The sequence below is a fragment of the Talpa occidentalis genome, unplaced genomic scaffold (assembly GCF_014898055.3).
Source record: "Talpa occidentalis isolate TD23 unplaced genomic scaffold, MPIMG_talOcc4v2.1 talOcc4.12, whole genome shotgun sequence".
Lineage (NCBI taxonomy): Eukaryota > Metazoa > Chordata > Mammalia > Eulipotyphla > Talpidae > Talpa > Talpa occidentalis.
The window spans coordinates 57,062,875-57,076,392 of NW_023601212.1; the positions used below are offsets into that span (position 1 = coordinate 57,062,875).

General features: G+C 43.2%; 1 long non-coding RNA gene across 11 annotated transcripts in view; it reads right to left on the minus strand.

The window, feature by feature from the left end:
- Positions 1 to 1,770: 1,770 nt before the first annotated feature.
- Positions 1,771 to 13,518, minus strand: part of LOC119241253 (uncharacterized) — a 36,304-nt gene continuing 24,556 nt past the window's right edge. For 5 of the 11 annotated variants that reach the window (XR_008551147.1, XR_008551155.1, XR_008551146.1 and 2 more), the window contains 5 exons: positions 10,848 to 11,087; positions 3,698 to 4,079; positions 3,243 to 3,507; positions 2,749 to 2,824; positions 1,771 to 2,281 (listed from right to left, as the gene is read on the minus strand). This is a non-coding gene — a long non-coding RNA (uncharacterized LOC119241253). Of the gene's footprint in view, positions 2,282 to 2,748; positions 2,825 to 3,242; positions 3,525 to 3,697; positions 4,080 to 10,847; positions 11,088 to 12,600; positions 12,767 to 13,518 lie in introns of all 11 variants that reach the window. The other 6 variants (XR_008551152.1, XR_008551148.1, XR_008551150.1 and 3 more) reach the window with 6 other exon arrangements.

Genomic DNA, 13,518 nt, shown 5'->3' on the forward strand with positions numbered 1-13,518 from the left:
CAGTCCTTGTGAAGACTGAAAAAACAGTCAGACAGATGTGTTGTTCATAGCTCCCCAGTCAGGCATAACTAAACATTTACATTTATTACCAATTAGAGGGGAAACAGACTGTAGTTTTATGCACTGTATGTGACTGGATATATTTCTTTTTGGGATCTCAGTAAAAACTTCAAAATGTATCATTGGATCTCGCTTTCTTAGCAGCTCCAACCTCATTGAAAATGCTACTTAAATAGAGGTCTACCAATGACTGTGTAAATGTACATTTTGTTCTCCTACCCAGCCCCAGGATGTCGTAGAGGGGGGAAAGCAAAGTCACAGAAGGGGATTCCAGCCACTGCAATGGAACAGAAGCCACCCCCCCCCCGCCCAGTGTTGCACCACACGTGCAAATAGAGAAGACTTTGTTGAAGGCAGTGCATGTAAAATTGTTGACATTACATGCTGTACAATGTGTGTGAGCATATCAAGTTTTGCTGTGTTTGGTCCCCCTCCCATATGGCAACATATACAAAGGAAATTAGTATTAAAAGTGACTTTGGCATCATCCGTTCCATAGAGCCAATATTTCACTTTTTGGAGGTGCCTTCTTCCTAATTTGCCCAATATCTGACATAAAATACTGACTTAATCTCATCAAGAAAAAAAATAAATCAAAAGATAGCATAGGCTGAATATCAGCTAGCCAAGTTCTGGTCTCAGCTCCTTTTAACCCAGCTTCACCTGCAAAGACAACTAACTCAGGAATTTTTGCTAAGAAAATAATGAGATATAATTAAGGGTGTTTGTATTGTATAAGACTTCATCAGGTGGCTATATATACAAAAGGCTCAATTCCAAAGCAGGCTAAATGCCAACAAGGTGGGGGCTGGCTAATGTGTCGTGAAACAAACATGATATTAAAAAATGTGGTTTGACCACAGTGAAGTACCACTTCACTCTCACTGTAATGAGTGGCTATAATCATTTTTTAAAAAAGCAAAACCAAAATAGAAAATAGCAAATGCTTGTGAGAATATAGAGAAATTGGAACCCTGGTGTGTTGCTGGTGGAGATGTAAAATGACCCAATAACTGTGGGAAACAGTTTTGCAGTTCCTTAAAAAGTTAAATATAGAATTACTACAAGACTCTGTAATTCCCCTCCTAGGTATAAAGTTAAAGAATTGAAATCAGGCTCTTGAAGAGACACACATGCACAAATGTTCACAGCAGTGCCAGCTATAATAGTCAAAGGCAAAACAGTCCAAATGCCCATGAATGAACCTTGAAAAAAATGTTTCTAGGTAAAGGTAGCCAGACACAAAAAGCCACTTGTGTGATCCATGCATAGGCAATGCCCAGAACAGGTGAATTCAGAGACAGAATGCAGCTTGGTGGTTTGCAGGTGCAACAACAAGTGAGAAGCACAGGAGGAAGAAGGGGTAAAATTACTAGTGGGTAAAGGGTTTCATCTTGGAGTGATAGAAATGTTTTTGAATACCATAGAAACATTGGAAATGTACAAGATACCATTAAATTACTCATTTTTCGGTGGTTCATTTTATTCAATAAGTTATTTCTAACTATCTGGATTTTGAAGGATCTATAGTGACATAAGAAAATTTACATCATGTAATTACTAAAAACTGAGCTTATAATCTCAATTTTATGAATTTAAAAGTGTATTCTTAAGTGTGTGTACATATATGCATATATGTGTACATATATACAAATATTCATATACGCCATCCTACCCTAACAGAGCTATACAGCAATTCAGTGTTGATTATTGAATTATAGGTTTATTTCATTTTCATACTGTTTTTCATACTTCTGAAAATGAGCACATGTCAATTTCATAATTTGAGAGAAAAACAATGTTATTGAATAAGAATTGGGTTACAAGGATATTGCTAGAGCTTCCTCCAGCTGCAAATTCTGGGAGTATAAATGTGTTACATTTACTTGCATGCCCATTGGGTATTGGGCAAGAGCAGATAAGCCTTTTTGAGAGGCACCTAGGAAATGATGATTTAAGGCAAACTGGCAATGTTGGAACACAGACACATTCCATACACAAACAGTCGTAGAGGCAGTCCGCATGCAGAATTTCAGTTCCTGCCACACTGTTCGTAAGTGGCACTCCTAGCAGGACATACGTATCCATTATCCAGTCCCATAGTCCATTGTGATGGCTCTTTAAAAATGATGGTAGCATTCATAACTCTCTCGTGGACTCTCCATAAGGCATGCATCTGAAAAGAAATGTCCCCATCCTGCAGAGCTTCCCTAGCTGATTCCTACCAGTAAAAGTAAATTGAAGTTTTTCTTTAAAAAAAAATAGTGGCATAGTGGCCTCCTGAAATAACCATTCATTGTGTGGCTTGTCATTCATTCACTCACTATGGAAATCTAAACTTTTTACTAACCCCAAGTCAGTCTAGCCCTTTCTCTTCCTCTTCCTCCATACCAATGTGACTTTTTAAAAACACTGAAAGCTAATAAGGAAAGTTTGAGTTATGTCCACATAGTCTGAACATAGCACAGGTTTTTTTTTTCAATTTGTATGTTTTTTATCTTTACCATTTTATCATCTTCCCTGATTCTGCACCACCCCTCATTATGTTTGTGAATTAAGAGTCCCCGTTTTCCCTTTACTACCCTTGGTTCAGTAAATAAGAAGAAACTGTATTAGTAAAATATTTGTGCTGAAGTGACATCTTATCTACTGGTAAAAAAAATCTTTGTATTTGGAAGGAATATTTACTTGGACCTGGGAGAAGTAGACAACCTCACTCAGTGTTTCCATCAGAGAAGATTCGCAAAGAAAAGGAATTCAGGTGCTATTTCAGAAAAAAAAAAAAAAGCCATGAGTCAAAATGTGTGAAGTAATTAATAACAGAAGATGCAAAAGGCTGAGAGCATAGTCACAAAAGCCAGATAATGGGTGCTAAAGATATTCTCAGAGCCACACAAGTGGAGGTTTAGGAAAATTCTATAGATAGAATTTAGGGGTGTGGCCAAGCTGAGTCTGGAGAGGCTGGGAGGTGAGTCATTCTGAGCTCATCTAGCACTGGTTCTTTAAACCTGAGACCAAAAGAAATAAGATTCCTCATTCACTGAGAAGACTGAGACTGCTCTCTGGGTTCTGGAAGGGAAAATGGAGGTGTTGTCAAAACCTGGCATGTGTGAGTTCATGTATGCCAACCTCAGATCAGTAAGACTTATGTCTTGCTGGCACAGACTTGGATATCACTGTACCTCAAATAGGTCCACCCGGGGCAGTGGTGTGTCCATCCAAGGGTCTGAGTGAGCCTGTGCTGTCCTGGAAGAAGGGCGTGGGCCCTGCTGGGGAAATGCAGGTCTGTGGAGGTGATAAGAGATGACATCCTCACCTCACTCATTCCTCCAGAGACTGCTGTTTTGTTGAATGAATGGTAAAGCTGTGTGTGAGCCATTAATTGATAACCGAACACTCTGATTTCTGTTTCTTCAGCTCTTTCTTTGAAAGGACACTGATCCAGCCCTGGGGAAATAATAACACTGGGATGAATGAACAAAAGCTATTTCCTCCCCCTCCCCAATATCAAAATATCGATCTCCAGAGGAGGTCAGCATTTATCAAGAGGATGTGCTGATGTCCTGGCTGGCCAAGCAAACCTTGTTGGATATGCTGGCCCACTCTGGAGCCGTCTGTTCCCCCATTTCACTCATACCGTGGACTCATTCCATGGATCCCTTTGCTTCGACAACACTTCACAGTTGTCTATATTCAATTGCATTTTTCTCTTCTCCAGCCTCAGGTCACCCAGAAAAAAAATGTTTTGAATGTCCCTCTGGATCCGGCACATGGGACCTAATTAGTTGCTCTGTCTGCAAGTTTAGTTTATCAAGGAGAAGATTCCATACTTTGGGTTTGCTCTGTTCCTCCAACATCATTTCCACTCCTGGGCCTGGTGAGTTGCTGTGCCACCAGTGTGGCATTCCGTGTGTTTTAAGCAACACGAAAATCACTCTGCGTTGTCACTTGCAGCGCCACAGATGTTTGCTTCACCCCTGCATTGCTCAGGATGCCTTCACTTGATGTCTTGAAAGTCCCTAGTAAGGTTAGGGAACAGGTTAGGAAACAGCTCTGAGTGGATGTCACCTCATTTCCCAGGACTGTGTGTGTCAACACGGCCAGGATAGGCAGGGCAAGGACAGATTCCTTTGTGGTGCTGTCTTTACATTTCAAATAATTAGTTGAGGGTAAAGAACAAAAGTAAGATGAGGACTTTGCTTTCCCCCTAAGCATCTTGATTTCAGAGAGTTATTTGGGCTGCTCTGCCCCTAGGAACATGGTGCTACCCACTCATTCTCTCACACGCCTGTGTTTTGCTTTTTCTTAGCAGTCAAGGTATGTTTGTGTGAAATTGTGGGACACAAAGGAGAACATCCCCGACCCCTGTGGGTCTTCTACACTGGCAAAGTATCAAACAAGCATCAGACAGATTGAAAAGAGAAAAAAGTCAAAAAAGATGTTTAATAATGTACACCTCTTGGATACTTGGGAGAAACCCAGCGTGACTCATCCATGTGGCTTTAGATGTCATTTTAAATAGCTAAGACAAGGGAGATTAGGGAAGAAAGGGCAAATTCAGTTAGAGGGTTACTGGGGAAGGTGCAGTAAACAATAGGCATGCAGATTTAGCTCTACCTTCTCCTTGGAAAAGAGATAAAAAGATTATCTCTTTCTCACAGAGGCCCTTATGGACAAGTTTATACATAAATATAAAAAACAACTTCCATCCAGCCTTAGAGTCCCTGCCTTGCCAATTATTTATTTTGGGGTGGCAGAGTTTTATTCCCCTACAGAATCACATACACACTGTCTCCTGCTCTCTCTTGTGACCAAGGCCCAGAGACAGCTGGTTAGAATTATAATCAGAGGATATTATCATCAGAACAAATAGAAGCTACCTGCCCAGTTTACAGAGAACTAAGATCTATGCCCTGGGGACATCCAGGTTGACCCTAGAAAAACAAAAAGGTGCTGAGTTTAGTTAATGATCACAAAGGAGGCAGGGTCAAGTGTAACCTGGGAGATGACACAAGTAAATCAGCTTCCAAAGGCAATCAGAACAAGAACTGGGGAGAAATAGAATATAACCAGGACTCTGGGAATTCTTGTTCCCAAGTAAAGGGTCTGCACAACTATCACTAGTTCAGAAGCTTTCTCACGAGTTCTGGGCCATCCATACCCACAGATGCAAACAAAAGGGTCTTTAGTACAGCAAAAAGAGAGGGAAAAAAATGTTATTCTAGACAACAGGGTAGAGAGAGATGGAGAAGGTAAAGTTACCAGTCAGTGGTTTGAGAAGGTGAAATAGCCACTGTAGGAACTGACTGGGGATGGCAGACGTCAGCTGCTGCTAAGGTCAGGGGTGGGGTAGGAGCTAAGGCCCACTGCCCAGCCAGCCAGTGGGTGTCTGCTTTCAGCAGTAGCTATGATGATAAAGAGGGGAAGTGGGCCTCCCTGATGGTACAAGGGGATAAGACAGCACTATGAAGCTATCTGCAGCCACTGCAGCACAAGTTTGATCCCCAGCCAGGGAGCTACCCACAGCGCACAGCAGACCTCTCCTGATGTGCCCGCTGCTCCACTCAGCACTGTATTTCGGTCAATCCACCTGTTCTATTCCCCACTCTGTCTCTAGTAAATACTCTCACCACCCCCTCACACCTCTGGTCTGTACCCCGGTTCTTGTATGCATAAATACATAAATATTTAAAAAGAGAGAGAGATAGTAAGCTCTTGTGTGTGGCTCCCCCTAAAAGGCTCATAAAATGGCCTCTCAGGTATGTTCTCTTCCCACTTTTCACACAGGATGTCGGGGAAGAGTTCAGACCAAGGCACTGCCCAAATATCTTCCCTGCCTGCCTGGGTGGTGTCTGGACATGAGGAGGTAGAGCTTGGCCCCTCCCTGTATAGGGCAGCTCTGAATAACAGGACCTAGGAAGATCCCAGTGTTCCTACCCAATGGCATTTCCTTGGCTCAGCTCAGTTGTTGACAGAGCAGGTGTAATTTAGCCACTAATAATTTTCTTCCTTCAGACATGATGGCAAAAGTGAAAGTGGTTAAGGGATTGGTAGCAACTGTCATCTCCACTGACTTGCGGGCTCATAGAAAGCAGGTTCCATTTAGGCCAGGACTAATGGCAAATGCAGAGCAGGTCTTTCATCTGGGGAAAGCTAGGCCTTTCATCAAGGTTCCTAGGATCTGTAGGATGAGGGAGTTAGTTAGCTATTGCCCTGCTCTGGAGGGAGCTATGCCTCTTTCCACTTCCCCATTAGCAGTGTAGAAATGAAGCATGGTATTGGGGCCGAAATCTCCAGAAGCATTCTGGAGGGCCGAGATAAAATGGCTGCCTATGACTCTGGATTTTGTCTTCATTATGCAGCAGGGATGCCTGTAACCTCAGAAGCCACTCTGTTCAGAAGTCATGTTATCAGGTAGGGTGAGGAGCATCCCAGGACTCCCAAACCTGCCCACTCTAAATGGGTTCAGCCATCTGCCATATCAAGTCAAAACATAGTCTAGTGCATAAGACCTTCAATGGAAAGGAACTTTAATACAACCAGTCAGTGTGCAATAGAGATAAAAGAAAGAGAAAGAATATAGTTTCTAAATCAAGGACCCAAATTTATTCATCCCTTGTGGGCAAATGCCAGCTAAATAGGTTTGGCCCAAAGCAGGGCATCTGGGCCCAAATGTTTGCCACAAGCCTAGGGTACCTTCTGGTTGGGCACCCATAGGAAAGGAGCAGAAGGGACTCGGCATGTCTGGAAGGAAAAGAGCAAAATCAAAATCAAGATAAAGGATGTCATTGTCTCCCCACTGGTTTCTCACCCATATTTCTGTCTCAGGTGTCTCCGTGTCTCCCAAGTCCCTGGCGCAAGGCCAAGAAGCAGCTTCTTTACATGTCTCTTTGCTCCATAATGCCTCCTCCAGGTCTTCTTTGTCTCTTTTCTTCCTTTTCCCCATCTTCCATAACTTCCCTTCCCTCATCAGCTCTACCCTTCCTCAGGGTTGGGGCAGGGAACCTGGAACCTCCCCTTTCCCTGGGGATTTCCCTATTAGCAATCAGAGGGCACAAGACCTGCCCACAAATGCTCCTCTATCTTCCTTCTACCAGTGCTTTTCCTCTTTTCTCTCCTCTTCCCTTCCCCAACTCTTCCACATACACCCTTGTTCTATTGATTCTTAGCCTCATTTCCTCAAAACTCTAAAATCTTTGCATTTTAGCTCTATCATAAACTTATGTCTTTTAACTTCCATGCTTTCATCTCTTACCTTGATAGTGCTCGGTTTCTCTGCCTTTTCTACTCTTAACCATTTGAAATGTTAGCCTAAACTCTAACTCTTCCCTTCTGGTTGCTGCTTTTAATTGTCTATGTTTTAAAATTTCTGGTATTTAATTACTTGGTATAGATTTTATTTATTTTTTAAACCTCCTTTGTTTTCTGTTTTCCTTTTTTTGTTTTGTTTTAATTTTTATCTGACTGTTTTCCTGTTTTGTAATGACTCATAAAAATACCAGCCTGGAGGTAGGTAGGGTATAGAGAGCCCACATTAATTCCATTTACTCCCTTTACTCCTGGCTATCCCTGTGTATCTTTTCCATTTTCCTCAATAAATTCCCTAGATTAGTTGAAGATGGCTTTGCAAAGACTCTAGCCTTAGGAGACTGGAGAGACCTATGGGTAGAATCTCTGAAGAGCTAAGCTTCCCGTTAGCATGTTTTACTTGCAGAGTATTAGTTATTTATACTATCTAGACATTTTCAGATAAGTCATGAGTTTTAAATCTGTGTTTTCCAAAGTTTACATCATTGGCTCTTAAGCAAATACTTGGGCAGGTGGGCCTAGCTAAGTTGGATAGAAAATAGAGCAAAGTGCGACTTCCATGAGGGAGCCTGGCTTGACTTGGAAAGGGTAGGCTTGTGTCAAGAAAATGATCTGGATCCTGATGCTCTGGATCCCTTTGCTCCTCACTGAGCTGTTTCTCAGGCCTGCCAAGAGGGATGGTGGTTCAGATGTTGGGGTTGGGTGAACAGGGTTCTTGGGTCCCTCTGAGAAAGATTTCAGCAGTTTCTCCAGCAGCACACAGTGAGTTTAAGAGGAAAAAAAAAAAAAAAAGATGTTTGCTTGGACACAACAGGCAAAGCCTAAATTTTAAAGATTTATTAGGGAAAATAAAATTTTAAAAACGTGCCTGCGTAGACACAGACAGGCAAAGAGTGAGCAGATTTATTAAGAGGTACCTGCATAGACACAGGCAGGCAGTCTTAAAGGACAAGAGCTGTGTTTTGTCAGAGCAAGGGGCATCCTTATATTTCTTGATGAACTTACTGTGGAAATTATCACCTTGGGATCTGGTTGGATTTGTCCTACATAGCTGATAATCCTCTCTGCCCTCACTTTAGATTCCTGGAAATTTCTAAGACACCCCATCTCTGGTTTTTGACCTTTTTTCTACTCTAAGCTTCTATCAGTAGGAGAACCCTATCTAAATGTGACCAAAATCGTCTCTAGTTTTTTTTTACCTGCATCATAGAATAAGCAGTAGCTGTCTGTAGCAGATCTTATGAACAAAATCTCCATAATGGGGGCCGATGTATCTCACTAGGTGCTTCTTTGAACCTAATTGGCCCTATACCAAATGACAGAGCCCTGTCAGAGGGTGTCACTTATATCTCTACACACTTTTTGCTGTGCATAGGTTTCCTAACCCTCCCTGCTCCCAAACTCAGGAAATCCACAGTGTGCAGGAGAATAGAGCAAAGATGACAAATTCTTTACTAGATTATCCAAGGAAGAAAGGACAGTGCATTTCCCCATCATGTGCACATCATGATCATCTTGCCAACAAAGTCAAGTGGACTAGAGAGATAACCCCCTGGAAGGTTAGTACTTTTCCTCAGACTTCAACAACCTCAGCACAATGAAATGGGATTTTCTTTAGCAGTAGCTTTGTAGGTATTGGGTGCCTATTATAGACAGATTTTAATTTAGGCACTAAGGAAGTGACATGGTATGCAGGCCCCTATCTCCTCATGCTTTGGGATGTAGTTGATAAACGATATAAGCATAGGGGCCTCCCTGGTGGTGCAGGGGTTAAAGCCTCAGTGCTAAAGTCTCAGCCTCTGTGGCCTGAGTTTGATCCCCACCAGGGAGCTAACCCACATGACGCAGCAGACCTAGAATAAAATACTTTCATGGCTTATAAATCCTTACATCTGGTGGCATTGTCTCCTGCCCTCTTCCTGCATCTCACTCAATATCTACTCACTGTTGGGTCAGATTTCAAGGTTATTTTCTCAAGGATATCTGTCCTTCCAGAGTTAGGTGAACTCATTGGCCTTCACCTAACCCCTTTCTGACCTTGACTTTTGTATTTTATGATTTTCTGTGTTCCTGCCTGATTTTCCTCTTTAGACAGTCAGCTCTTGGAGAGCAGAGATTGTCACTAGCACACTATTTTTATACCAGCACACAGTATAGAGAGATATTCAGCAAACACTTCTTAACAAATGAATGGATGATTTAACAATAAGAGGTAGTGTCTGTCACATGAAAAAAGGAGAGAAGAGAGCAAATTCGGAAGGAATTTAGAAGGGATGGAGGAAGTGTTCAATGTCATTTTGTGGTGTAACTGTGGAGCTGCTGCAGTGTGTGTGGGCCACCCAGACACCTGGTTCTCTCCCTGTCCCTTCTCATTCCTTGGTTACAAGACACTGATTAACAGTCTTCTGGAAGAGGTGGCATTGTGATTCTAACTGAGCTTAATATTTCTGAATTTCTCTTTGCTGGGGGGGAGAAAAGAGGGGGAACTGTACAAAATGGCCTTTCTCAGCCAGTGTCTGTCACTAGCAGTTTCAAAAAACGCTGCATGTAGCAGTCTGTGGAGCAATAGAAAGGGCCTAATTACCACAACCCTCCAGCTTACATTCTGTTAGGAGAGTTGGGGATACATAAAAAAATATGTACAGAAATACCTCTGAGCATAAGTGACACATTCAGAGAGACTGTCACAAACAAACAGTGCAAAGGGACACAGACAAAAACAACCAGTGGGCAGCCAGCTCACGCTGTATACAGAGATCACATGGATGGGAGGAGAGAAATGCCTGCAGATATAAGGCCCTTGTCAGCCACTTAATTATTTTATTCTTCTGTGTCACCTACAATGTCAGGAGGTTCCTTAAAGGCATGGGCTGGAGCTCACACACCATGTCACTTTCTTGAACCTAAACTAAGACCTGTCTGTAGGCACCTGGTGCCTATTGAATCCCACCGAAGAGAATCCCCTTTCAAAATACACCACATGGAAGAAATAGGGTGTGGATTTATGGGAAGGGGGTTCTTCTAAAGCAGCTTCTGAGCACAGTTGTAAATGGAAGGGGTGTCTGGTTTGCTGAGAAAGACTGGGGAGAGTGGTTCTGTGGGCCTGATGGCAAGTGTGTTGTGCAAAGTGTGAAGGCCCAGGGAAATGTGGGGGGGGTTGTAGGGAAGGGGGTTCCTGCTACCAAACTGGGTAAGGCAGGGGATGTGGTGAATGAGAGGACAGCTGCCAGTGGGCAAGAAGTGGGAAGAAGGATAAATATCACGCATGAGCAGCCCAGCTGGAAGTGTTGTCTCTATCGTCCAAGTACTTGGTGTAAGGCTTGGCTGGGAATTTGTGAGCTTGTGTGGGAAAGCTGGTACTTTGTGGGGTTCAATATGATTTCTCTAATCCAATCCAGTCAATTTTGAGTATCTAGAGGAGGCTTGGAGCATTACAAAGAACTGATATGGATACAAAGAACTGATATGGTCCCACTCACCTAGTTGCTTGCAAGAATTGAGGGATGTCTCAGGAGGTTCAGATTCCACAAAGGGGGCTTTAAGAAAAAGAAGCAATCAAAAGTTCTCATGGTGTCTGAGGACAGTCTCCTGCTCAGATGATGCTTGGGGAAGATGATGATTTAACATCCGAGTCCAGATTGCATTGGTGGGGGAAGGACTTGAGCTGGGAGGTCATCCAAATGCTGCCATGTCTTCAGGAAAGAGAGGTACCATCTGGCCTTGAGTGAGGAGAGAGAGAGACAAGAAATGACTACAGAAATGTTTCCAGTTCTGCTTGGATGTGGCGACACTGAATGATGAGAGCAGAGAAGAGGGAAAGGCAGCTTCACGGTTCCCAACCCCACAAGACTGAGCTGCCCAGGGGCCTTAGAGGAGCTGCTTCGTGCAAACAGCACAGGTCACAGGTCTGGCACACGGCTCCACGCCTGCCCTCGGACCTCTGGAGAAGCTCTTATCTTAAGACGAGGCGATTCAGCCTCCAGTGGCCTGTGATTTACAATAGTATTTCAGTGGGAAAAGTACATAATGAGTGACATAAATTAACGAGATGCTAAATGACACGATTGATGGCAATAACGACTGAGATTTGTACACTGCATTACACTTTACAAAGTGCTTTTGCATGCATGATTTAATTTCATCCTTACCAGAACTACTGAGGTAAGTATAATTATTTCATTCATATTTTATAAATGAAGAAACAGACACCTAGCCTTGTCTCAGGCCATCAGGGTAGTAAGTGGAAAAGCTAGGACTCAAGCTGCCAACACGGTGACCTTCTGTGTTATGCAGGAACTTAGATGTCTCATTGATTCACTAAAACCTTAGCTATGAATTCTTCCTGCATGGAATAGAGCATTAGATGTTGTTATCTTCTGAGGGCACTTGTTCATTCCTGATTCATCCATCATCCAGCCATTCATTCACCATGTGCTTATGGGCCACCTACTATGTGCCACTCAGAGCTAGGCATTGGGAATGCAGTGATGAATAGATCGTTGTACACCTACTCAAAGTGAAGGACCAGGCTGTGAATATAAGAAGCAGATGTCTGCACTTACAGCATGCAGGGTCCTAGCACTGAAGGGCATGTAAGGGTACTGGGCACCTTGTGGGCACAGGTCCATTTCATCTGGGGCTGTCACTCTCCTTCCATTCAGAGAACAGACTCAGAACCCTGTGTCCCCGCTCTGTTACCACCATTTGGTGTTTGGTCTCTTAACTTTCACTTTCTGTTCATTTATTTCTTGTAGTCTATGTGTTCTCAGGACTTCTGTAGAAGGCAGCGTGGTGGATGTACAGGAGTTTTGGTAGAGGAGGGCCATATGTAACATTTGTTATTCAGTCAGAGTGTTGGTCTGAACATAGTGGGCTATCAATAAACATTTGTTTGATTGATTAAGATTCCCTGGTTGAGAATCCTCATGGTTGGGCGGGGCCCAGATGAATGCCCTAAAAGTACTCCCATGAAACCAGGAGAGTGACATTCAGAGCAGCTGCAGTATTTTAATGTGGGAGTGTTTTAATGTGATGAATGTAGTCCCCAAACCCACCTTGACCACCCTCAGTCCATAGTGTCAGGAGCTCAAACAACTGCTTTCAGAGTGTGCAAGCTCACTGTGTGGGGGAGAAAGACTTTGGCTTTTTGGAGTCACTTTGTGAAATAGGTCTCAGTCCAGCAGGGAAGATGTTAAGAAGCAATAACAAAAATAAATTTATTGTTATTTTCACCTGTATCCTGTTTCTGGCTGTGCCACTGCCTTGTGAAGGGGCCTTGGCACATATGCTGCTGTTGAGTGCCAGTTTTCCCATCTGTAAAATAATCCCTGTCCTTGATCATCAGCTCACAGGGGTGTGTAGAAACCTGGGGTAATGTCTGTGCTATGCTTATGGGATCCTGGATGAAAAGGCATTGTAGAAACAAAGGTAATCAACCTCTATTATAGCACACACAGAGATTCAGAAGCTTTCCCTTGCCCTAAAGTCAGAGCTTCAAAAGCTTTTCCTGTCTTCTTGCCCTAAAGACTCTCCTCTGCTTACACCCTAGAACACGTGTTCTCATCTACCTGCAGTCAGATTAGTAGCACAGGATCTTTTGAATTTCCATATAGTTTACCCAGCCTGCCTGTCTTGCAGGGTTTTCGCAAGCCTATCCCTTGGGATGGCAGCTCCTTATTTCCTTTACAGGTCAGCGTTTTCCCACAGGTGTCCACTGCCCCTCATTCCCTCTCATTTGAAACTCCTTTCACCCTGTGATGACTAGAGACAGGACTCACTAGTCCTGTTGCCTTGGCAACACCTTCTGCTTGTTGTGAGTTTGGATTAGTGTTGGGATGCTATTGTTTTCCCCTCTGTCTCCAGATTTTAGGAGGGGCAAAGAAACTCTGGATTAGGTGAAGCAAAGGAAGGAAAGGGGGAAGAGCAGGTACAGAAAACGTCAGAAAGGCCATTGTGGAGCTTTTGGGACCTATTAGGTAGTTACACATTTAACAGAAACTATTCAAACCAGGCAGCACTATATCTCAAAGAATTTCAAGGCAGATACGTAGAGAGTTTGACATGTGGGATCAATTACTGTAAGAATCACAAGAATAGGGGATGACACAGGCAGGGCTGAGTGCCTCCTCAGGGTAGACTATAGAACCACAC